At 37.1% G+C, this 24100-nt stretch overlaps 1 protein-coding gene across 6 annotated transcripts in view; it reads left to right on the forward strand.

Moving 5' to 3' along the window:
• Positions 1–318: 318 nt before the first annotated feature.
• The window catches only part of GALNT13 (polypeptide N-acetylgalactosaminyltransferase 13), a 462057-nt gene continuing 438275 nt past the window's right edge, over positions 319–24100 (forward strand). For 3 of the 6 annotated variants that reach the window (XM_074336503.2, XM_074336497.2, XM_074336501.2), the window contains exon 1: positions 331–610. The gene's annotated coding sequence lies outside the window, so the exon portion shown is untranslated. Of the gene's footprint in view, positions 738–24100 lie in introns of all 6 variants that reach the window. The other 3 variants (XM_074336508.2, XM_074336499.2, XM_074336507.2) reach the window with 3 other exon arrangements.

The following is a 24100-nucleotide window of genomic DNA, read 5'->3' on the forward strand; positions in this document are numbered from 1 at the left end:
GTGGAACCACTGGGCGGCCAGGGGTCGCGGGGCGCTCTCGGGGGAGAAGAGCCAACCCCACAGTTGCTCTTCGGGGCCGTGCCTGCCAAGTATCGCGGGACTTGTGCACATCGCTCGCTCGAGCCGCGGCTCCAGGAGCAGCTAGAGCGCGCTTGGTGCGCACCGCCCCAGCCTGGGGAGGAGCAGGAGCGGGGAGGGAGGGAGGAGGGCTGGGGGTGCTGGTTACGTAAATGATACCAGCCCTGTGAGAGGCCTCCAGGCTGGGGCTACGAGAGAGGGAGGGACCGCGCGAGGAGGAGGGGCTGGGAGGGAGCGGGCTGGGGTGGGAGGGGGGCGGGGGCTGGGGACGAAGTGACCAGGCGGCGGCAGCGGCTCTGCTGAGGTGACAATGTGCTAGGAGCCCTCGTTCAGTCTCCGGCGCCTCCTCGGCCTCGGCGCCTGTTCCCTCCGCGCTCACGGAGTCTCCCGCTCGCTGCTGCGCTATGAGGGCGCCTCTCTGGGGCTGGCCCAGGCCAGAGCCGGCTCGCTCTGCTCCCGCGGAAGTGTGAAGAGAGAGGCGCGGGAGGGAGCCGGGCTGCGCGTGGCGCTCGCGGACCGGTGCGGGTTCCAGGTGAGAGCGGGCTCCGCGCGCAAGGCACTCGGCGCGGCCGGCCAGCGCCTGCCGGGCTGGGGCAGAGGCTGAATTCCGTGCGTGGACCGCTGTTCCCTCTTCGCGGGATCCTTGGCCAGGATAGCAGGTCTCCGTCTCTCTCTTGCTCCCCTTCTCTTCCTCGTAATTTTCTGGGGCGAGTCCTCTCTGGGCGGCCAGTGTGCAGGGGTGGGCGCCGCAAAGTCCTGCAGCGAGTGGCAGGGTGCAGAGCCCAGCACCCCGGGATGGTCCCGGGGCAGGGGCGCCGGCCGACACAGCGAGGCGGCCTCCCGGGCGCTTGGATCGCCCTCGTCCGCCGCTGCAGGTGCGGAGGGAGGATCGCGAGGCGCGGAACTTTGTGCCGCCGCCTGCCCTCTAACCTGCTTTCTCCGCTACCCCGCTGGGCTGGGGGGCACTGGCCACCCTTCGCGCCTTGGTGACGCTTGGAGGTGGGGCAGCTCGGCCTTTTCATCCCGGCAACTTTCTTCCACCAGCTGCAGGCGATCGAGGGCTGCGGTGCACGGGCGCTTCTGCACGGCCCGGCACCGGGGATGTTCTGGTCTTGCGTGTCTTCCTCGACGGTTGCCTTTCTCTTTCTGCCTCCATTTGCCTCTCTCTTTGAGTGCCCCTTTGCCCCTTACTCTCACTCTCACTGTATGTCTCTCTATGACTCAGTTTCTTTCTCTCTGTGCCTCCCCCCAACCCCCCACGCCCTTCAGGTCTGTTTCTCTTACATTCTCTTTCTCCCAGTCTTTCTTGGGATATCTCTATGTCCCGGTTATTCTATCTCTTACTCTTGTCTCTCTGTCTTGTCTCTCCGTATTTTCTTCCTTTCTGCCTCTCGTTACCTATCTCTTTCTCCCTCCTTCATCCCTCCTGCCTCGTCCTCCCGAACACACCAGCTCCCAAATCCAGAAGCGACCTGGCGGGGGGAGCACGCCCAGGCCCATCTTCTGGGCACCCCCAGGTACAGAAACCTCCCTGCTGGGAGCCAGAGGGGTTGTGGGGATGGAGGCAACTTGCCCTTGTCTGGGCTGTGGTGTCGAGGGGCTCAATGTGGGGCGCAAGGGCTAGCCTCCCTTCCCAGGGTCCGAGGGCGCTGCTGCCAACCCGAGCGCAAGGAGGCTGCTGGTTTGGACAGCGAAAGCTGCGGGCGCCCCTTCCCCTTACCCCGTTCTTTGGGTACAATCAGTTGAATTTCTAGGTGTTGAGTCTACATCTTCAGCCTTTACAGGCAGCCACAGGAGAAGATACTGTGGGCAGACAAACACAGAAGCTTAGGGATCCAGGCAAAACTAATCTCGAAAGGAGCTTTCGTGAGGCAAAGGTGTTACTAGCAGAGAGGCGCATTGGGGACTGCCAGCTTTAAACTGCCATAGCACTCAATCCTTGAGTGGTTTCCTTGGGGGAGATCGCGGTCACTCCTCCCAGAAACGTAGCGTAGGGATTTTATTGCCAAGGCTAAGGACACTTGGCTGTCCCAGCCCCTTCAAATTTCGTGTTTCTTTGGGGGCCCCAGATCTTTGGCTTTATATGAAGGATGCCTTTGCTCAAAATTGCTACCCCTCTCGTGTGTGTGTGTGTGTGTGTGTGTGTGTGTGTGTGTGTGTGTGTGTGTTTGCATTCATGCCCTCTAGTGTTAAACCTGCTGGTTTGAGAATATTGCAAAGTAAGGGCAACCTTTTGGTGACTTACTTTGGACCTCTCACCTTCCCAGATCATTCTTCTTGCGTTAGCCCATCCGTTCCTTTCCTTATCTTGACTTTTGCATTGCATTACTAACCTTTCTTTTTCTCTGATCTCTACAAACTCCTCCTCTCCTGCAGAATTAGAACCTTAATATTGAAACACTGTTTTGAGTGAGTTCAGAGATGGATAAATTTGGAGAATTTTCATAGGCGAAGGCTGGCTTTGAATTTAAGAAACATGCATTTCTCTGCACTATTTGCCACAAACCAGGATTTCACATCTCTTCCTTATGTCGCTGCCCACCTTCAGTTCCATTGAGAATTTTCCCTAGCTTCTTCTGCTTGTTTAAAAAAAATGCTTTTAACTTACCATTTCTGTGATGTTCATTCCAGGGCTTATGAGGCACTGTGTCTCAGATAAGGTTTGAGAAGGAAGAAAAGAAAGTGTTTCCAAAGGAAGTACAGTGTTGCTGGTGTACATTTAATTCTGGATTCCAGAGTCCAGAATGGGACATGAGTGTGCCTCAGATATGTAGACCGTAGCTCAATGTGGAAAAAAAAATAAATGCTTAATAAAAACTTTTAATTGATTAGTATGCAGCTAATTATAAACTTTGAAATCACCCAGCTATGCATGTAGGCCTATATATACAAGAAGTTGAATTCTGCCTTCCTTTTTTTTCTCTTTCATTTAGTCTTTTATAAATGGAAATAGAGGACTAGTAGAACAGATTTGAAATGAGTCCTATGTGTCTTTTTAGCTCATTCACTGCTTGAATTTACCCCTCTCTACAAGTCTTTGACTTGGCTGATGTTCTTTAACAGTCACTGTAGATTTGAATAAATGAGTTTAGAGGCTCTGATGGGTGATATCTCTCAACCTTCCTGACTGAGAGTAAACTGGGACATGACATCATTTGTGAGTGAATATTTTTGTGTGATTTTTAAGAAGTGAAAAGTTCTCTCTTTTAATAAAAGAACAGATATATCAGCTTAAAATATTTGGGGGCTATAAATTGATCTGCAAACTGAGTCACCTTAAATAATTTATAGGTTTCCTTATTGCTTCAAATATATATGAAAGGTGTGATAGTACATTTGTATGAAAATTTGCCAAAGTACTTGGGAATGTAATAACTCCTGGTAAAAGGAAGTAGGAGGAATCCTACTTCCTGGGATGCAATACTGCTTTTCTGATGATTTCGTAGTCACCTCCTAAAAGGGTTGGAGATTAACCATGAGTATCTTTGAGGATTACGTTTAAGGCAATTTTGCTTTAACAAATATTACTTATAAATCACCTGATACTCTACCCATATTTTTATATTTAAAAATGGTAAAGACAAAGTGAAGGTGAAATTCTGAGATTGATTGAGATGTTCTGATACCTTACCGATAAGAATATTGAGACACATTTAACTTTTTAACTTAATTTACATTAATTTCAGGTTAAACAGTTAAGTCAGAAGTTAAATGCTTCCATTTTGCCAACCTGATTTTTAAAAGTGGCAGTTGTAACAGGAACATTTCCATGTAATAGAGATTGTGCAGCTTTTTAAAACTTTGGCATTTTAGGAAGAGGATGAAAGAACAAGCAAATTAGTGTTTTTATTCTTTCTGGTTGGGCAAATGAAGAGAATATTGGTGTTCCTGAATAACAAGAAATGTAAATGTCTGAGAATAAAGTATTAATACAGTCTGACCATGTGAAATAATACTACATGTCTCTGATAAGCGTTCATTGTGTTTTAAGAAAATGAACAATTCTTACAGTTTTGTTCTTTAACTAATTTACCTTATTAGGCATCATATTCTCAAGTGGTACCTCTTGCAATAAACAACAAATTTTGACTAGTTTAATATTATACATCACCTTCTTGGCTTTGTGTCACTATTAGTAGTAGGAACAGAAAGCCATCTTAAATTAAAAAGATCTAACAGGATCCTACTTTGAAGTTTGAGTGCTTATTGCCTAGGTATTAAAAATTGAACTGGGCTTTTGTTCTAAATCCTTCCTTTTACTCTTGTTATCAGAATAAACACATGTGAAACATCAAACCAAGAATTAAGTATATATGCTCATATTGACTCTGACAATCTATTAGATGACATTTCTAATATCATGTCCTCCCCCTTACACATACACTAAGTATATATTTAAACACATAAATCACATTTAAAAATCTGACACTGCTTTAATAAACTATTTATCATTTTAATAGATTAGACCTCATTTACAATTTCTACCTTAAAGTATTATACATTGTTTAAAGACTTCTGCTATTCAACTACAGGCATACATGTTTTTGAGAGTCCAGCTTTCCATTGTGAAATTTAATACTTAGAGAATTTAAAGAAATTTGACAAAATGAATATATACATTAATTCAATTGTAGTTGGTCATCCATTTGGAGCATTATAAACAATCATCTTTGGGAACAACATGTAAATCAAACAAATTTTATTTACAGTGTTACCTGGGTTTTCAAACATAATCCGTTCCAGAAGACCGTTCGAGTTCTGAAACGTTCGAAAACCGAGGCACAGTTTCCCCATAGAAAGTAATACAAAATGGATTAATCTGTTCCAGACCTTTAAAAATCAACCCCTAAAACTGCAAATTTAGCATTAATTTTACTATCTAACGATACCATAGAGCCATAAAATTTATGGTGTTTGTAAACTGAAATGTTGGTCAACGGAGACATTTGAAAACCAAGGTACCACTGTATTTGATACTTATTTGTCCTTGATTCAGATTTAGACCTATGTGTATGTTTTCAATGGAGTATATTTATAATATCATATTTAACTGGTCTTAGTTTCATTACCAAGAAATAAAGATGGTAAAGACATCTGTGTGATTAACGTATGACCAAATGTCCCTTGTAAATGCATTGGCTAGAATTCATTTTTAGCTATGAACTTTCCAATTTTATTTTCTTAGTATTTCTTAGAAGTTATTAGGCTGAAATTCGTAGTTTTTAAAAGTTACTACCACAGATTACTAAGAGATTGCTAGGGCCTAACATTTAAAATGTAAGTTGAAGTAGGGAGAAATGCCTTTCCTGTAACGGCCCAACCTCACTCAAATGTCCACGTGATTATTGTAATCCTTATGAACTATCAGTTTCTCTCCTGTTGTTTACCGTAATATATTCATTCAACATGTGCAATAAACTTAAAGCAAGATGCAAAATATCAGTTTCTAAAAATTGTTCCATATTAATGGTTAACCGTCCCGACATAACTTGAGAGGGGTGTAGGGAAAGTAGTGACTGTTCTGTCACAGATATGAACATGTTTGTGGTCATATTTTTGTTATGTGAGAAAATTAAACATACTGTCCTTATTAAATATTCAGACTTCTTTTGTATTTTCTTAGAAGTGCTTATTGCTAAGATAGGTGGGAGCTGTCCGAGAGACATCATATCAGGGTTTCAACATGATGTGGAATTCATTGGGACTCTGTTTGATACATTAAATGATTTTGAATGTTACTTACGTCTTGTTTAAGCTCTTGTAGAACATTATAAAAAAGAGTGTGATGAAACTGTTGGTGGGCACTTTAGTGAACATAATACATGTGCTGAGTAGCCACTGTAAACAGAAAGAAGAACTTGAAGCACAGGCTACATGTTCAAAATCATTCAAATTATACTTCAGAGATACGTAGTAGTAAATGTCAACTTAGCCACTGGCCTAATATTAACTGCCTTGATATTATAAACACAACACTTCTTTTTTGTTAAAAAATGGATTTTGACATATGGGGAGAATTGTCTTATAGACCAGAAGCATAATAACTGACTTAATTTCCTTTTGAGATTTTTACTATATAATTAATTTCAGAGGGAGGGGATTTATATGACTATCAAGGCCCCTATGCAATACGACCATTTGTCTAATGAAAGAAAAATGGGACAAAATACTTGAAAACAAATATATGTGATGGTATAGACATTTCAGTTTATTTATGAGAGTTAAAAATGGTTAATATAGTTATAAATTGATAAAATGACTAAATTTATTCGATATTTACTTTGTACTTGTACTGTGGGTAAATAAACATCTAATAGGTCTTATCATATTTTATCATTTTATCCTCATAACCTTATGTGTAGTAAGTAGTGTTACTATCCCCACTGTATAAATGAGGACTCACTTGCTCAAAATTAAGCTGCTAATAGGTAGGAGGGCAGAGGATCACATCAGCTCTTTATGTCTCTGAAGCCAATACTCTAATAGTTCTCAGCCTGACATTTTTACTGACTAATAAATTTCTTTGAAAAATGGGTGTCAACTTCCACGTGAACATTTTCTTTTGCACCGTGAGAATGATTTACAAAGTCTACTTATATCACCATCATTTTATAAAAGTGTGGACATTTTAACACCAACTAAGATGGCAGAACTGAATAACAAAATACAGTGCTTACCATAAAATAAATTTAGCTTTTTATGTATTTTTCTACACTGCAGTTATTTTTCTCGTTTAACAAAGACTGGTGAAAGTTTCATCACAGTTCGGTAATTTATTTCACCACGTTTTGTAAACTGTGCTTGGGAACCCTTCTTGGTCTGAACCACTATAATACACTGCCTACCCCATGGACCCCATGCATCTACATATCAGAGGCCAGCATGGTCATTATATTCAAGACTGAAGAAGACATAGCCCATAAAGCTCTTCCATTCTCTTTCCGGTTGCAAGTCAGGACAATACATTTGGACCTAGGAAAGATGATAACAATTGCTCCAGCCTCAGTTTACTGTTTTAGCATTTGTTGACATTTTAGGGGATTGGAAGTGACTTGTTCCTTTGTGGTAGTTATCCACAAATCACTGTAACTAAAATGATGCCCATCGGTGTCCTAGGACAAGGAATGAGTACTGGGTGAAAAACAAGGCACATGTCTCAACTTATTCCTCCGTCCTTCCCCCTAACCAGCGATCTCAACCTTTAGAGATCAGTTACGCCTATCTTATTTCTTTTTTGTGCCTTGGTGAGGACAAAGAAATTTTGCTTTAGGTAAAAGAAAATTCAAAGCTAAAGTTGTAACTGCTTTTGTAAACTGACTGATGCTATTAATCCCAAGTTGTTTTGGATAGTGACTCTTGTGGCCATTGAAGAGGAAAAGAAGGCTGGTGGGTTGTGTGAGGTGTAGCTAAATTGACCTAAGACCTTATGGCATGTCATTGCTGACAAACCAGTTTGTCAATTGAAATTACCTACAGAGGTTTTTGTTTATGTTTGTTTGTTTATTTTAATAATAGGTCGTGAGGTCCTACTGATTCTCATTTGCCTGGGATGGATCCACAGAATCTCTTTATAAACGTTCCCAAGCATCTGATACACTTTCACTACATCAATTTTCAGATATACTCATTCATTTTTATTTATTTAACAAATGTAGAGGTTACTATGTTCAGGACACCATTTAAAGTGCATTATTACAGATAATTGATTCATTTAACCCTAAGGACTCCCGAAAGTAGGTTTTATTAGTACCTCCACTTTACAGATGAGGACATTGAGACACAGAAAGGTTAAGTAAGTTGTCCAGAGTAATCTGATAAGTGGCAGGGCAAGGACTATGCTAATTAGATAGAATGATTAATAAAATGACCTGCTTTAGGTCACAAAGCTCCAGGTAGCAGAATTGAAGCGGGAACCCTGATTTCTATATCTTGTTTCCTTTTTGAGGAAGTTTTGCCTTTAAAAGTGAATGAAGAAAACCTGAGCAACAAACTCAGACCTCTAGAGATGAAAACAAAAATGTTTACCTTTTAGAAGTCACGGCACCGGATTAAGAAAGAATGTTAATTATGAAGGGAACAACAAACATGGAAAAATCAGAGGGATTTTCTTCAAGTAGATTGACTGTTGTTTCTACTTACATGCAGACCCCCCCCCCCAAAGAAAACAAACAAACAAAAAACATAACAAAAAATTAACATGTAATAATGTAGACAGGGAGAAAAAAATTAAATCTATAACTAAATAAGATTTCTATATATAAACTTTAATTCATAACTAAGATCTACATATGTACCTAACCTAATAAGAAATACCTTATTTTTCTGTAACACTGTTGATAAATTCTTTATATTAGGAAATATTCATATTTATGAAAGGATTGGGGAAATCCTATTGAAATTTCTATAATTTCTATTTTTTTCTCAAGTATGTTTTTTTGCAACCTTTTATATGATGGAATATCTATACTAGTTTGTAATCACTGGTAATCTGTAAAGATGTATTGATCTTCGATAAGGTACATTTTATCCTTACTTCTGGCCTTTGGTATATTTTCATCATCTTTCTGTTACTTAAGATTTTTGTTTAATGTAATAAGACAGTGTTTTAATACGACTTTTTCTGTAGCCTTTTTAAAAAAATAAATATTATTTCAGAGTGACTGGTATTTGATTAGATTATGTAAATTATTTGAACTAGATGCCCTCGGTAATGAGTCACTCCACCTGTCTGGTTTTTAAAAAAAAAATGAAAATGTGCACTTAAAAACAGTTCTGTTTTCAGATTCTGTCATCAAGGGAGGGCTTATGGGACTACTGACTAGCCTAGTTTCAAAACAGTACAGTCTATTCTCATAGCAAATGCCACCTTTTTCTGAATCCTCAAGTCTGATATTTCTTTGATTTTCTTGATAGTTCAGTCTCAGTTATATCATTTGTCTTAAAAAATATTAGAAGCTAGCCTGTCTCTGATCATGATTCAGATTTTACCCATATCCTATAGATTGTCAGTGCACCTCTGTATTTTCTTCATAAGTAAACACTTTGTTGATCATTTCCTATTTCCTGATACACTTTTTCTTCTCCCTTATCTTTCCTTCCTCCTCCTTCCTTTCTTCCTTTTTCATGGTGCTGTCTACTTTAAATCATCTATCTTCTATGGCTTAATAAATCCTCATGTAGCAAAGCTGGACTATCTATTAGTTGGTTTGATTCTGTAAAAAAATAAATAAAAAGGGTTTCTGTTTGTTTCATCATTTAGTCTCTGAATAGGTAAGAGACAGATGTTCTAGCTCTTGCATCTGGGTCATTTAACAGGAGGCTGGGGTTGCTAAATTCGCATCTCATTACCTTTGTCTACTTTTAGAATTGTGTGCTTGGACCCTGTGGTCAGTTGGCAGTTGGCTGGCCCATGGCTCCAAGCGAATGCTGTGTTATTTGAGGAGATGCCAATTTCAGTTGCCAGGAAGTGCTTACATTCCTTGGTCAGATTTTCCTTATTAAACATCCAATATGTGTTTCATTATTAACTCAGGATTATTGACTTCATGTCAAAAATTAATTGTAGTACTCTGGCTAGATTGTGAACCATTTTTATAATTTATTTTCTGTGTCTCCCACTCCCTGACTTTGGGATAGTATTTTTCCTATTTGGTAAACCTACAGCAGACATTTTGTCACAGATTTTTAAAGAGTTTTATTGTTGTGCACTAAGTTGAGATGAATTGTAGGTAATTGGATGGTGCAGCTGAATTAACACATTGAATTGCCATTTATGAGACACTTCATTTGCTGTAGCAGACAACAATAGGCCCATTTTGTTTCTACAATGCACAAGTTCTTATTATTTATATAAAATTCTAATTCAAGTGAGATAACATGTATGCATCATTTCCGTTCCTTTTGTAAGGAAAAATAACCTCCACAAATATATTTGCAACTATCTCATTAAATAATTTTGAGCTTCAATAATGTTTTTGAGAATGTTAATGAGGTGTCTCATTCCCCACAAAAAGGACAGAGTATAAGGAATTTCAGAAGCATGAAATCAGTAGTACTACTTTTACCCTGTGTATCTTAAGATATGTGCAGATGTGCAGTTTTGCATTTATTTCAATAGAAAGCCTTGTTTGAATCTTTCTGAACAGCATTATTGCTATCATGACATCGTGGAGATATGCGACTCGGTGCTAATTGTTTGTTCTTGGGTTTTCTTCATTTTAGATGTTTTAAGCTTAGCTTCTCTCTATGTTGGTAGAATTGCTTTTAAACAGACGCGTATCCAATTTAAGAGGAAGTATTGAGACATATCTTTATCTAAACTCCCTCCTGAAACCTTATTAATTTAAGCATTAAGTTAAAGGTTTAAAAATATATCAAGTTGTTACAAAGAGTATGGACTGAAGCCAGGCTGAGGAAACTGCTTAAGATATGGGAACGTGTCCTGAAGTTGAGGAGGAAGACATTTTGCCATTGACAAGCCCCAAAGGCTTGAAGCTCAATAATTCCAAGAAACATAGAAGTGAGACACTGGGGCTGAAAGAAATGATTGCATCAACATGTATACAGGGAATAGCAAGGCTTCTAGTCACTAGTTCTATGCAAACATCCCAATATCAAGTTGTTCTCATTATCCTTCGTGCCATCCCCCGTAACACACACTAATGAAATTGTGGACTGCTAAGGAACAATAGGACAACTAGGGATGCATCTTAGAACCATGGAATAAAGTCCCTTTTATTGTAGCACTTAGGATCTTTAAGCCTAATGATCAGCTTTTGCTTACCCTGAACCAATGTCTTCTAATCAACAAGATCCACTCAAGTCCAGAGGGCTCCGCATTTTCTAGTCCTTCATTCTTAAATATAGAACAGTATCCAAGGGTCACCAGACAGTTAGGAAATAATTTAAGGAAAACAAATTAACAAAAGTCTACAACATGAAAAACAGAGACTGAGATCAAAGAAAACCAATAATAATGAAATGACCTTGCAGTGAACAGATCATTAAAAAATCATAAGAGACAAAAAAACATTAGATTCAAGAGAATGTTGCCTGCATAACACAAGAATGTAATATGGAAAAGACACAATACATAAACTGGAATCTTTAATTTGAAAATTAAAGGTTTTCAAATCAGTAGTTTAAGGGAAACTTTGCAATTTCAAGTAGAGAAAATCTCTCAACAGTGCAAACAAACAAAAAGATGAGTCACTGTGAATCTCCCTGAAGTGTGACTTCCTGCTAATCAGAGCTCTTTAAGAAAACAACAACAAAAATATAGTTAGGACTAATATTAAAGAATTAATAGACTACTTCTCAAATTTCTGAAGGAAGATGATTTGCAACTCAAAATTCCATAGATGCACAAAATGTCAGTTAAGTGCAAGGGTCGAATGAAGACATTTTTCAGACCTATAAGGACTATAGATATTTTCCTCAAATGTAACCTTTCTTACAAATTTACTTGAGTTCGAACCCCAACAAAGTATAATTAAGAGAATGAAAAAGACATGGCATGATATCGACAAAGTAGTCCTAGAAGACAATTCACATTGCTTCAATCTGGTGTAGGATTAGTGTGAAAAAATGGAGGATTTTGCCTGGCGGGAGGCTCTTGGACCAAAATAAGACATTATGCATTTAAGTTTACGAAATATTTCAAAAGACAAACATATTGCAAAAAATGTAAAAATTCCAAGAAACACAAAAGCATATGCAAGAAGGAAAGTGATCAGAGGACTTTAGTTGGCCCTGAAATGAACAATATTTTTATATTAGTTAAATATAAATAGTATTTACTGATTTTCAACTTTTATAATAGTATCAGTCTTTAGATAAAATGTGGAAGATCATCATGACTATGGAATAGAATACAAATATTTTCAACTATGACAATGTCACAGTAAACATTACAGATAGTAAAGGTTGAGAGTTAGGTTTGCGGATTAGAAAAAGCAGGAAAAGATAGGAATGAGAAGATTAGCATTTTACAAAATGGGGTCATGAGATAGTGTCTATAGTTTACACAAGAAATAGCAGTTATCATATGTTCCTTAAAGGTACAAAGATAACTAAGAGGAGTAACAATGACTATATTAAGAGGAAGAGTACAGAAGTGGGGAGTGTGGTGAGTTAAGGAACTTAGATAATGTCTAAAATGCTTGGGATCCGTTTGGTCAAAGTATGCTGTAATTCAATTTTTAAAAAAATAGTTGATTTTAGTGGGTTGCACTCTCCAGATTTCCACAGATTCCAACTACTCTCTGTTGAATCACCCTTGTCCATAAAGACATTTGAATTAAAACTTCTATTGCAGAGCTAATCAACAATTAAAGGTGGTGCCCTCTGTGAAGAACTGGCTGGTGTTGGGGGAGGGGACTGTACCATATAAAGAAACAAATACTTGGAACTTTTGCCCATAAACATAGTAGCAGTCATCCCACACAGTATTTTAAAGATCATGGGGCTAAGAGGAAAGATTTGGATTCTAGTCCTGGCAAAGCCATTAATTAATTCTGTAGTATGTCATTTAAGTTCTCTGGATCTTAGTTTTCTCGTCTTTAAAATGAAGCTACTGGTATAAAAACGACCTGGTATCACTCTATATTCCAGTGTTTATATTACAGAGATATGCCTCTTATTTTCTTTGAGGATGAAATGACCTGTAACTTTTTTAAGTATAATAGGTCTCAAGACTGATTCAGGTTTTTTTATTTTTATTTTTAAATTATAACTGACATGCAATATTGTGTTAGTTTCAGGTATACAACATAGTGATTACACATTTATATACATTATGAAGTGATCACCATAAGTCTGGTAACCATCTGACACCATAAATAGTTATTGCAATATTATTGATTATATTCCCTATGCTGTACACTAAATCCCCATGAATATTTCATAAGTGGAAGTTTGTAATTCTTAAAATTCCCTTTTCGGCCCTTCTCCCCACTGCCATCCCATCTGGCAGCCATCAGTTTGTTTTCTGTGTCTATGAGTTTGTTTCTGTTTTGTTTGTTCATTTTTTTTTTTCAGTTTTTATTTTTAGATTCTACATGTAAGTGAAATCCTATGGTATTTTACTTGTATAATCTCTTTATTAGACTTTGTTAATTGCCTTTTTATCAATGGTCTTTGTTCTTTAAGTTTATCTCTTTACCTTTTGTCTAACTCAATTAACCACTTAAATCAGAATCAGGAATCTTTAGTCTTATTAATCTGTACTAATCACTTCCCAAATAGGGTTGTTTTGATAGAATTTTTTTCATTATTTAAGGCCTTGTTCTCTCTCTCTCTCTCTCTGTCTCTCTCTCTCTCTCTTTCTCTGTCTCTACTTTCCTTCCTTCCATCTTTCCTTCCTCCCTCCCTCCCTCCCTCCCTCCCTCCCTTCCTTCATTCCTTCCGTACTTCCTTATTTTGTTTCTTTCTTTGCAAAGCATTACCAGATGATTCTTTAAAAGATCCAATCTTCATTCCATCTCTGTTTTCCTTAACATATTAAACAATAAATGTAAATGCTAAACAATAATTTTAAACAACATTTTTTTAGTGGTTTCCAGATAGAGATGGCAAATTTTATAGGCTTCTGTGTTATTAAATTACACAAGTTACTGTGATTACCTTATGTGTCCGTAGATACACAGAAGAATTGAAAGATGAAGGAAGGCCATTTCAATATTAGACAGATGTGTGGATATAGCTGTCTTAGATTGGCAGCTGCTCTTGAAGTTACTGCTTCTTACTGTTCAGGCTAACACTTTAATTTTATAGCTAATCAGAACTAGTTGCTTTAAAGATGCTAGTTACTCCAAATGAATACAGATGGGGTCCCACAAGAAATTTCTCACCTGCTTGTTGTTGGAAGAATTTTGTGTGTGTGTGTGTGTGTGTATGCTTTAGCATCTTCTAACAATTCAGCAAACCAAAAGAAAATTGTAGGAGAGAGGGAGAGAAGAGGAGAGAGGGAGAGATAGAGAGAGAAGTGGGGTAGTTTCCCAGTTTTCCACCATAGCTTGGGCTGTATATAACACACAGCTGTTGTGGAAGATTGGGAATGAAAATTACTTTAATTGATATGTTAAAATATAGTATTTTTATGATATTGAATGATAGGGAATTCTGAAATGAGAAAAAATAGCAATAAGATGTTTTTAAAGCTGTAACTATCTCCTTTCTACTGAAAGGTTGCAATTACCATCTCTTGGGTCACCTATTTTACCATTTTTTGAGTGATCTGTTTTTGGAAAGTGACTCTGGTTCAGTGAGAGCTGTTTTGTCCTGTTAGCTTACCTGGTTTAATGAATAGGGGTCCATTATATTTCCTTTTAAGGTGAAGTTCTTGGCAATTAATTAGAACCTTTATTGTATGAACTAACTCTTGATTCTAAGATAAGAAAAATGCCAGGACTCAAGATTGAAGGAGGCAATGAAACATGGTTCTGTTAAAGACACAAATTTAAGACTGGTGCCTACATAAATGCACTTCAGAAATTCTGACTCATTCAGTTACTAGCAGAATCACAAAGCACAGTTACATAGCCTCTATGGAATTTAGTTACCTCATCTTTATAATGGGAGTAGTAATAATAATAATACGTAACACTAATACAACCCAAGTCTGTAATTGGGCATGAGAGTCTCTTAAGTGCTTTACGTAATAATTACCTCATTAAATTCTTACAATACTAAAAGCTAGATGCTTATTTTTATCCACCTAATAATTGTAACTACTCAATGGGTTATCATGAGGGTAGAGGTGACAGTGCATGAAGTGTACTGATTATTGTGCTTGGCACTTAGGAAGGACTTTACATATGTTAACTATTCTTAACGCATCTGCTCTTCCAGGGTCCTCTACTGGCATTTAGTTTGACGTGTGCCTCGTAAATCTGGCCTGCTTAACCAATTTCTGAAATAACATTCTCAGACGAGTTAATGTAAGGCATAACTGCAAAATCAGATCCCAGGAGACAATAAATAAATACTAGGAGTCAAAGGTAGGATTGAAGCCAAGGAAAATAGGAACACAGTAAAACCGTATTAGTGAAATATTTAGAAATCTTATTTAAGAGAGAAGAAAAGGTAAATGTATGAAGGCAAAGGTATATCATGATAAGTACGTTATCATACTATTGTGCAAATTGTATACAGTGCTTAACACTGAAATGCCACTTTGCAGGAAGTGATCTAGCTTGGAAAAAGCTAGAAAAACCTTTAACATTATTTGGAAAATTCCAATGTCACTGCTGATTTTTGTTAAGTGTTCTTGGTTGAGTTGAGTAGTCATCTTCCATTTTCCCCTCAGTTTTTTGATCAGCATGGATCATGTTATTTTTTTCTTGGCCAATCCTTAGGAAATTGAAAAATGAGTGCTTTTTCTTGTATGTGAATATGAAATATATAAAACATTTAAAAACATATTGCCAATCTCAGCCTTAGTCCCTGAATGAAAAATATGAAACATTGTTTTTTGTTCAGAGACACAGACTTTATTTTCAGTATGTGATGTCTCATTCTTCTTAATAACTTTTATAAATGTTTAATTGGAGATTTCTATTTTTTTATTTAGAAAAATAATTTGAAATAAATCATAATTGATTTCTCATTTAGAAATATTTGAATTCCAATTTTATTTTCTTATTATATGAGGAAAGTATATTGTTTTGACCATTGATTGTTTATCAGTTTCTTCACAATAATTTGTACAAATGATAATTATACATAAATTAGTAAACTGCTCATGGGATTCTAATGGTGCGTCATGCTGTTTTTGATGTATTTCTGAATCATTTCCAGACTGCTGAACTGTACCAAGACTAATTGTTTAATATAACCTACAACGCCTTCAACTCCAAAAACGTGTTCAGTAGAATAATCATTTTTTTAAAAAAATGATGGACTAATTTAATGTCATGTTTTGTGAGAGTTTATTACATAAGAAGTGGTTGTACAGGTTATTAAATAATGTATGTTTTATCTGTGTTTAAAAATTCTTTTTGTATTACAAGTAATGAAGTTCTTTAAATAACCCTTTACTATGTCTTTTCTATTGTGATTTAAACAATTTTCTAGTGGTGCCTAAAATAATGTTGGGTCCTCAGCTTTCATTTGCTAAGTATTCATGTTGACTCTCATCCTGAAATTGTGTGCCACTTGAATATATTTTAAAAGTGATTAAAAAGAAAACTGTGTTATAAGAAATTCTTTACAAGGTTGAATTTCTACATGAGAAATATTTAAATTCAAGCAATAACTCTCGCTGTGTCTGTGAACCATGTATGAGGTTAACCATTTCCAACCAAGGTTACACGAAGTCACAGCCAGACGATTGATTTTCTTGTGTTGTTGCATCTATCTGCCAAAATATTGCACCACCTGTAATTACTTTATAGTGTGATAGTCCACTGATAATTAAACATGTAAGCTTACGTTGTGAACAGTTTTCATTTTATTTAACAAAAGCTTTGGAAGTTTGTAACTCACAAAAATTATGCACCATCATTACAAATATAAAACCAAGATATAGAAAAATTTAGCAATATGATTGATTTAGCAATATATTTTAAATTAACACTAAATCAGGTGTATAGTGTTTTCTGTCATAGGGCAGGGCTGAGGTCTATTATAAGCACGCGCGTGCGCACGCCCACACTCGTGTGTGTGTGTGTGTGTGTGTGTGTGTGTGTGTGTGTGTGTGTGTTTCCCAGAGGGCTTCTACTACTGAAAGTTGATTTTTCATTTGTATGGGTTTCATGGGTACTTTTCAATGTAGACCTCCATGATCTTGTGCCTGGGCACCCTCAAGCTAAAGATGTTACCAATGTCATATGATAATTCAGATTTATTCCTTTCAGTTGTTTTATTAACTATAGAGTTTGTTTTGAATTTTTGTTGGACCAAAATACGTTTTGGTCCAACTTTTTTTTTTAAGTTTTCTATCTAAAACCTTATTTTTAGTATAGCATTTTGTCAGGTTTAACTCAGTAGTGTTGAGTTTTTAGCCAACCTTTAAACCTTTCATACACCCTTATTACTCCTCCGTATAGTAACACACCCTCAAACTCCCATGTTTAGTCATTTTTTTAACTAATGGTATTTTATGTTCATCTATTTTGTAAAATCATTTATGTATTTAGTACTTGCAATGGGAATTTTTCTGTGATTTTAATCAAGTTGTATTATATGCATCTGTATTTCATTATAATTCTCTAAATACTGATGTACTTTTAATTGGCCAAAGGGCTACATCTCATAATAACTTGCTATATAAAATTGTGGGTCAATAAAATGTTGCCACATTTTAATACAGAAGTGCACTTCGTTGGTACATGAAATGATTCCTGCTTAAGCAGCCAGCATACTTAATTAATAAATCTGGCCAGTGGTTTGGGGATCTACTTAGTTTAAGGCACTATGTAAATACAAGATCAGGCACCTCCAAAATTTCATTAAGGGGCACTAACAAATGGGTTTTCAGCAGTGGGTTCATGTTCACCTCCTGCAGTTACTGAGCGCTTTTGCAATTGTAAAACCCTGGAGATCCACTAGGCAAAATCCTCTTTCCTGTGTGTCTTGCAGTTCTGCTTGCTATCTGTCAAGTCTCTGCCTTACTGAATTCTCATACTATTAAAAATTGACTTTCTTATTCCTGCTTCTGAGGATTATTTTGTCATTCAGAGATGAAAAACATCTGCAAAATAGAGCTACATATTTCCATAAGGCCAAGCTGTGCTATCAACAAAGGGCTTCATATACCATAAACGAATATAAACAACATCTTTCTGTATGAACAATATTACAGATTTATGAATCATGAGCACATTACTACATATTGTTATCTTGTAGAATTTTTACTCTTCTGCTCCTTGTTTTTCAACAAATGTGTTCATACTATGTTATTCATGACTGTGTGTCTTGGGAAAATGTGTTCCTCATTTGTTCATTCACCACTGGGCGGGGGCTTCAAGGACAGTGAGGGGCTTTAGTATCTAGAATTCTGATCTGATGATATGCTTGGCTATTTGCCATGCAAATCGTTCAGAGGACTTAAGAATTCTGATGTCACACACCATGTATCAGTCTCAGGGATAAAATTCACAGTGCAGCTCAATTTCAAACTTTTTCACACATCACTTTCTCAATCCATGTTCTCAACTTCTGTTTATTAGAAATGTCATGAACTTTTCCCTTTTTGCTGACACCCGTATACAGAGCTCCCTCTGCAAGGCCAAAAATGTGCTTATTGGAGTGGCCTAACATCAACACCACCACCACCAGAACGGAAGGAAGGCAAAGAAAGGAGCTTATATCCCCAGATGGATGTGGTGTCGTGGTTGGGCTGTTCTTCCTCCCTTCAAGTACCTGCGGTCCCGTGGCATGTTGTGCCTTGGACTGCTTCACTGACCTTGCGCTTCCAGGGCTGTTAAAGCTGAGCAGGGCAGAGATTTCCTTTTTTCTTCTAGCAAGTCTCAGGAGTCAGATCTAGTCACTGGCATTTATTCTCGGAGCCTTAGTCATGTTTCCCCTTGAAATGGAACTAAGCAGGGAGTTGTCCCATTTATTGGTGCCCACGAAGCATTTGGTGTAAGGTATGTATAGTTTTGTCCCTATAGTTTAATGAATGCTTTCATCTACCTAAATTGTAGATGTATATCTACATGTATCTGTCTTTTGTAGATTATGAAATCCAAGAAGGCAATCTAACACAGCTCTTTTTGTGCTGTACCTAGCAAAATGCCCTACACAATTAAGCCCTTACTATATGCGTTTCATTAGATTGCACATGTCCAGATAGGTCCCCTGCACCTTCCAAAGCAGTAGATGCTCCTTTGGAAAACGATGCCGGCCAAAAAGGATCTAACGTTCCCAGTAGGATAGTTGAATATGTCTTCCCCCTGTGCTATATTAATGTCTTCCTTGTGACTTTCTTCCTCTCAAATTCCATTGTCAGCTATTCGAAGATTGTGCACTTTATATACCTCTCGTCAAACTCACTGGATAGTTGAAATGGCAGTGTCTTCTTGGTTTTCATCGGAATGGCTCAAGAGTCCTGCCGCCTCTGTCATGTATAAGAATTTGTCTGGAACTCCTTTCCTTTGCAGGGACATGAGTCACAGAGATAAAGATTGAAAAGGAACTTGAGAAAAGATCCTGTCACCCCACCTGTCCTCAGTCATTGTGCCTAGTCCAAACCCAACACTGACATGTTTCTCTAAAAACAACCCAAAACAGTGTAGTCCATTACATACTCCACATTGCCAATAGGGGGACCTCTGTAAATGTAGTTCAGAGCATGTGACTCTTGGGTGTAAAAACCTTTGGAAGCTCTCCAGTTTAAATTTCAGATTCTTTAGCATATCTTTCAAGACCCTTTCTAGAAAGATATCCCACATGACCTCTGCAGCCTCATAGCTCATCTTTTGCTCCCATCTCATATGTTTTCATATATGTCTGTGATTCTGTTTCTTTGCTCACACTGCTTTTCAGCCTTGGATTACCATCAAGAGTCAGCTCAAATGGTAGCTCTTTTTAAAGGATTTCCCCAAATCTCCAAGACAGAATTACACTGTTTTTTTTTCTTGTTTTTTTCCTGTTTCTCTGGCACTTCGTTCCTATGGCTGTTGCTAACTTACCCTATGTTATCACCATGGTTAATTGTGTTCTCACCTGTCTCCCGTTCCAAATCGTAAGCTTTTTCACAATGGAGGCATCACCTTTTTCATTGTTCCCCTGAGGCCTATTAAAGCCCACAATATAGCTAGTCATGCAATAATTGTCTTGAAAAAGTATTAAACATCAGTTCAGTAGGATAAAGGGCTATGAATTTGATGATGTTCTTTTGAATGGATCTTTGTGATACTCCTGGTATCTTTTTCTGGAATACGGTAGGGCTATAAGAATATTAGTGTAATCTATTCCAAAGATAATCACCACAGATTCATCAAAATTGTGTGTTCAACAGAGTCCATAAAAATCATTTAATTTTAGCTATTAACCAGTCTGTTTCAACATTTCTGGAGAATGGACATTCAACTTCCTGAATTGTTCCTTTGGCCCTTTCTTTGGGCAGCCCATTCTATTTTGGCATTCCTCACAGTAAGAAAGCTTTATCTCATGCTGAGCTTAAATTTGATTCCTTGTAACTTTTCTCATTGGTCTTATTGATCTTAGTTCTGCTTTTGGGGAACACAGAAAAAAAAATTTAAATTGCGTTTTACCTTGACAGTTTTTCACATAGGAACAGCATTCAGGTTTCTGCTATGTGTTCTATATTATGGGGTGAATGACCCCCAAATGCACTGTGTGTGTGTGTGTGTGTGTGTGTGTGTGTGTGAGTGTGCGTGTGTGTTTATGTATGTGTGCGTGTGTGTGTGAGTGTGCGTGTGTGTTTATGTATGTGTGCATGGCATATGCATATGTTATATGTGTATATGTATATACATATATATGTGTGTGTGTATATATATATATATGTAACATCTGTGTTAGTACACATATCAGCACTAGCCAGAAAACCATTGGAAGTAATTTTAGTTGGAAATGAGATAACTTGCAGCGATCGAGGTAAATATAGAGACAAAAATAGAGATTGCAATACAAACAATTCACATTCTGCTCTGTGTGTGTGTGTGTGTGTGTGTGTGTGTGTGTGTGTGTGTGTGTGTGATTTCAGATGTATAAATAAATAGAAGATGTCAGGTTGTTGTATCATACTTCTAGATTTTAGACTCTAGAATTCTTACATTTTTCTGGTTATCTTCTTGCTATGCAAGATATTGTTCTGAAACTTAGTGACTTAAAACAGCAATTATTATAATCTCTCATAGCTCTGTGGGTTCACAGGGATCAGCTTGGATATCCTCACTTGGTAACTACATGCAGTTGTCATCAGCTGGTGACCGGGGCTGGAGTGATCTAAAGGCTGGATGAACTGGATGTCCAGTATGGTTTCTTCACTCACATGTCTGATGCCTCAGTGCTCCTCCACCTGGCCTCTTTCTTCAGCAGAGTAGCCTGCACTTTTTACATGGCAGCTGAGGACTCCAAGAAGATGCTAGGCCAGTTAACAGCTATTCCTGGAACTGGTACAGTATTGCTTGCACATATTCTCTTGGTCGGATGAATCCCAGGGCCTGCTCAGATTCCAGAAAATAAAGAAATGGATTTATCTCTTGACGGGTGAATGTCAAGGTCACAATGCAGAAGAGCTTGTGGAATGGGAGATGGTGTGGCCATCTTTGGAATGTACAACCTACCACACCATATATTGGATGGTATAGTGGAATAAAGGATGTGTTTTCAATCAATTTTATGTTATTCTCTGAAGCAGTAAATACAAATGTAATAAGTTTAAACAATGGCATACCATATGAACAAAGCACAGATTTTGATGATGAAACATAATATAAAACTAACTCACATTCTCTATCTAAAGTTCATCACACATTCATAGCACATGTCTAATTGGACCTTGTGATTTGAAAGTCCCCAGGTCTAAATGTAGGTTTTGTTTTTAAATACCTATTATTTAAAAAATCTTCAGTTTCTGGAAATTCATTTTTAACGTATAATACAATCTCTTCTACTGTTAAAGCTATTTCATTACTTGGAATATAATTTTAAAAATAATCATTTATACAATTAAATATAATAAGAATACTAAATATTTCCTTTTATGAAATACAAATTTCTCTTTTGGGTCATTTTCAATGTATCCTAATTTTGTAAATATTAATTATTTGTATCTCTCTCCTCTCACACAGTTTAACTTGATTTGACATATGAACCCTACTATTTGGTAATATATATGCTGGTCAAGTAATCATTAAATCCATCACAGAGAAACATTTTCTTTATTCAGATTCTTAGATAATATGCATCACATAGAAATTGTGTTCATTGTATACCCAGAGTGACCTAAAGAAATTACTGCCTTATTTTTCCCTCACAAAATATGAAGTGTTGATGTTGGTAGCCAAGTCTGATAAGATGGCCCTATAATGTCATCAGGGATCTTGGATCCTTATAGCCATTCTAAGATTCATGCACTCAAAATAGCTTCTAGAGTTTCAATCATTATATCCACATTTTGGGCAGGAAAGGACAAAGAACATAGCAACTAAGGAGGAGAGAATAGATATTGGTGAAGCAACTGGCAGGGTTAGCCACATCATATCAAAAAATCACATTTTACTAACATTTTGACTATTTCTTATTGTCAAATTATCCCCCAATTTAGTGCATATTAGTCTTTAGTTATTTTAATACTACAATTCTACCTGATTTACAGCTGTATATTTGGTTCTTACCTATGCACTTTGTGGCTTCTGTTACCTCCTTATTTTTTTTTAAACTAGTGTTCTTTCTTTTTCGGTTATAACATGATATATATTTTTAGAATATTTGCAAAATTAAGAAAAGTATCAAATGAAAAGTTAATATTGCCTATATTATTACATCATTCACAGATAATAATTAACATTTTGTTGTATGGTGCATCAATCTTTCTGACTTTTATACATATATGTGTATACATTTATAATTATTTGCATAATTGCTACTTTATTCATCATATTATTTTAGAAAGTATATTGTTTTAAAAATATAGTCTGAAGATTTCCGCATAGAGATAAATACTGTTTGAGACATGAATTTTCTGACTGCCTGGCATTATAGCGGTTACACAAATAACAACTTATTTAGTTGGTCCATAGTTATTAGAGACTCTGTTTTCTTTTAAGGATTCACAATTATACATATTGTAAATGACACTGATGAACTTCTCTGAAAATGAATTTTTGCCTGTATCTCTAATTAGTTCTTAGAATAACTTCATGGAAATGGAAGAGGTCAAAATATAGGGATATGTACAGGAAAAGGTAAAATTTCTTCAGAGACTAGAAACGATATAGTGAAGGATGTAAAATATACCATGTTTTAGTGTATGTTTGCTGAGAGTGGGGTGGAGCCAGTTAAGCAAAACTTCATCGCAGAAGCTGAAGGAACCAATGATTTTTTATATATCTTCAGGTAGAGAGGAACAGGTGATAAAGGAGAAAGCATTCACCATTCGGCTGGTAGATGTTTGGAAGAGTTACTTTGCCATCTTTAAACATTCAGTGAAAGAAAATGGGGACAAAGAATTGACTGATAAATTACTTGAGTTAGGAAATAGGTCTCAACTTCTCCCCAACTGGATGAATGGAGGAGAGGGATGGATAGAAGAGTTTTCAGTTAGGCAACGCTAAAATGTAGACACTGTCTACCAAGTACATACACTGTCAGAAGTCATCGGGAACCATGTCCAGGATCTTGGTCAAAGCATTGCCTAAGCATTTAATCATGGAGTAGACCAAGTATGGAATTATATATTGATACAAGTTGGCCTATGGACTTCAGAAGGGCTATGTTTAAAGTATATAATATTCAGGAGATTCTGATTCGTCATATCTTTTAGATTGAAATTATCATAAGATTATTATCAAGTCATATTTACAATAGAAATTGTGCAAGGGACTTAGCCTAGAGTTCTTGAAGTCCAAATGGAAATGGGGGGGCATGCCAGTGATGATTTTAGAAGTTATATGTTAATCATTTTACTTTGATATCTAGGAAAATAGAAGAATAAATCAAAAAGGTGATTGATTCTCATACACCTCAAAGAGCAGAACAAATAGGGGGGACAACCAACATGACTTTGAGAGAAGTAAATCACTCTGAGTTAATCTAATTTTATTCTCTGACACAATGACAGGACTTTAATATGAGGGAAAGCAAAGGATTTCATGTATCTTCAGTAAGGTTTAGTTTTTGTCTCACACAATATTCTTATCGACCAGTAAAGAAAGTATAGTCTTGGGTAAAAGGACACATGGCTTGTTTTTTGTCATTGAACCAGTAACCTGCCATAGCAGAACAAATATTGGGTCTTATTGGGTGATTATACTGAATGATACTTACATTAATCTCCAGAATTTAAGAATACAAAATATAAAATCTACAAATTAGAAAAGTTGCTAAC

Source organism: Rhinolophus sinicus, chromosome 17, assembly GCF_057876585.1.
Source record: "Rhinolophus sinicus isolate RSI-liver-muscle chromosome 17, RSI-T2T, whole genome shotgun sequence".
NCBI classification, from domain to species: domain Eukaryota; kingdom Metazoa; phylum Chordata; class Mammalia; order Chiroptera; family Rhinolophidae; genus Rhinolophus; species Rhinolophus sinicus.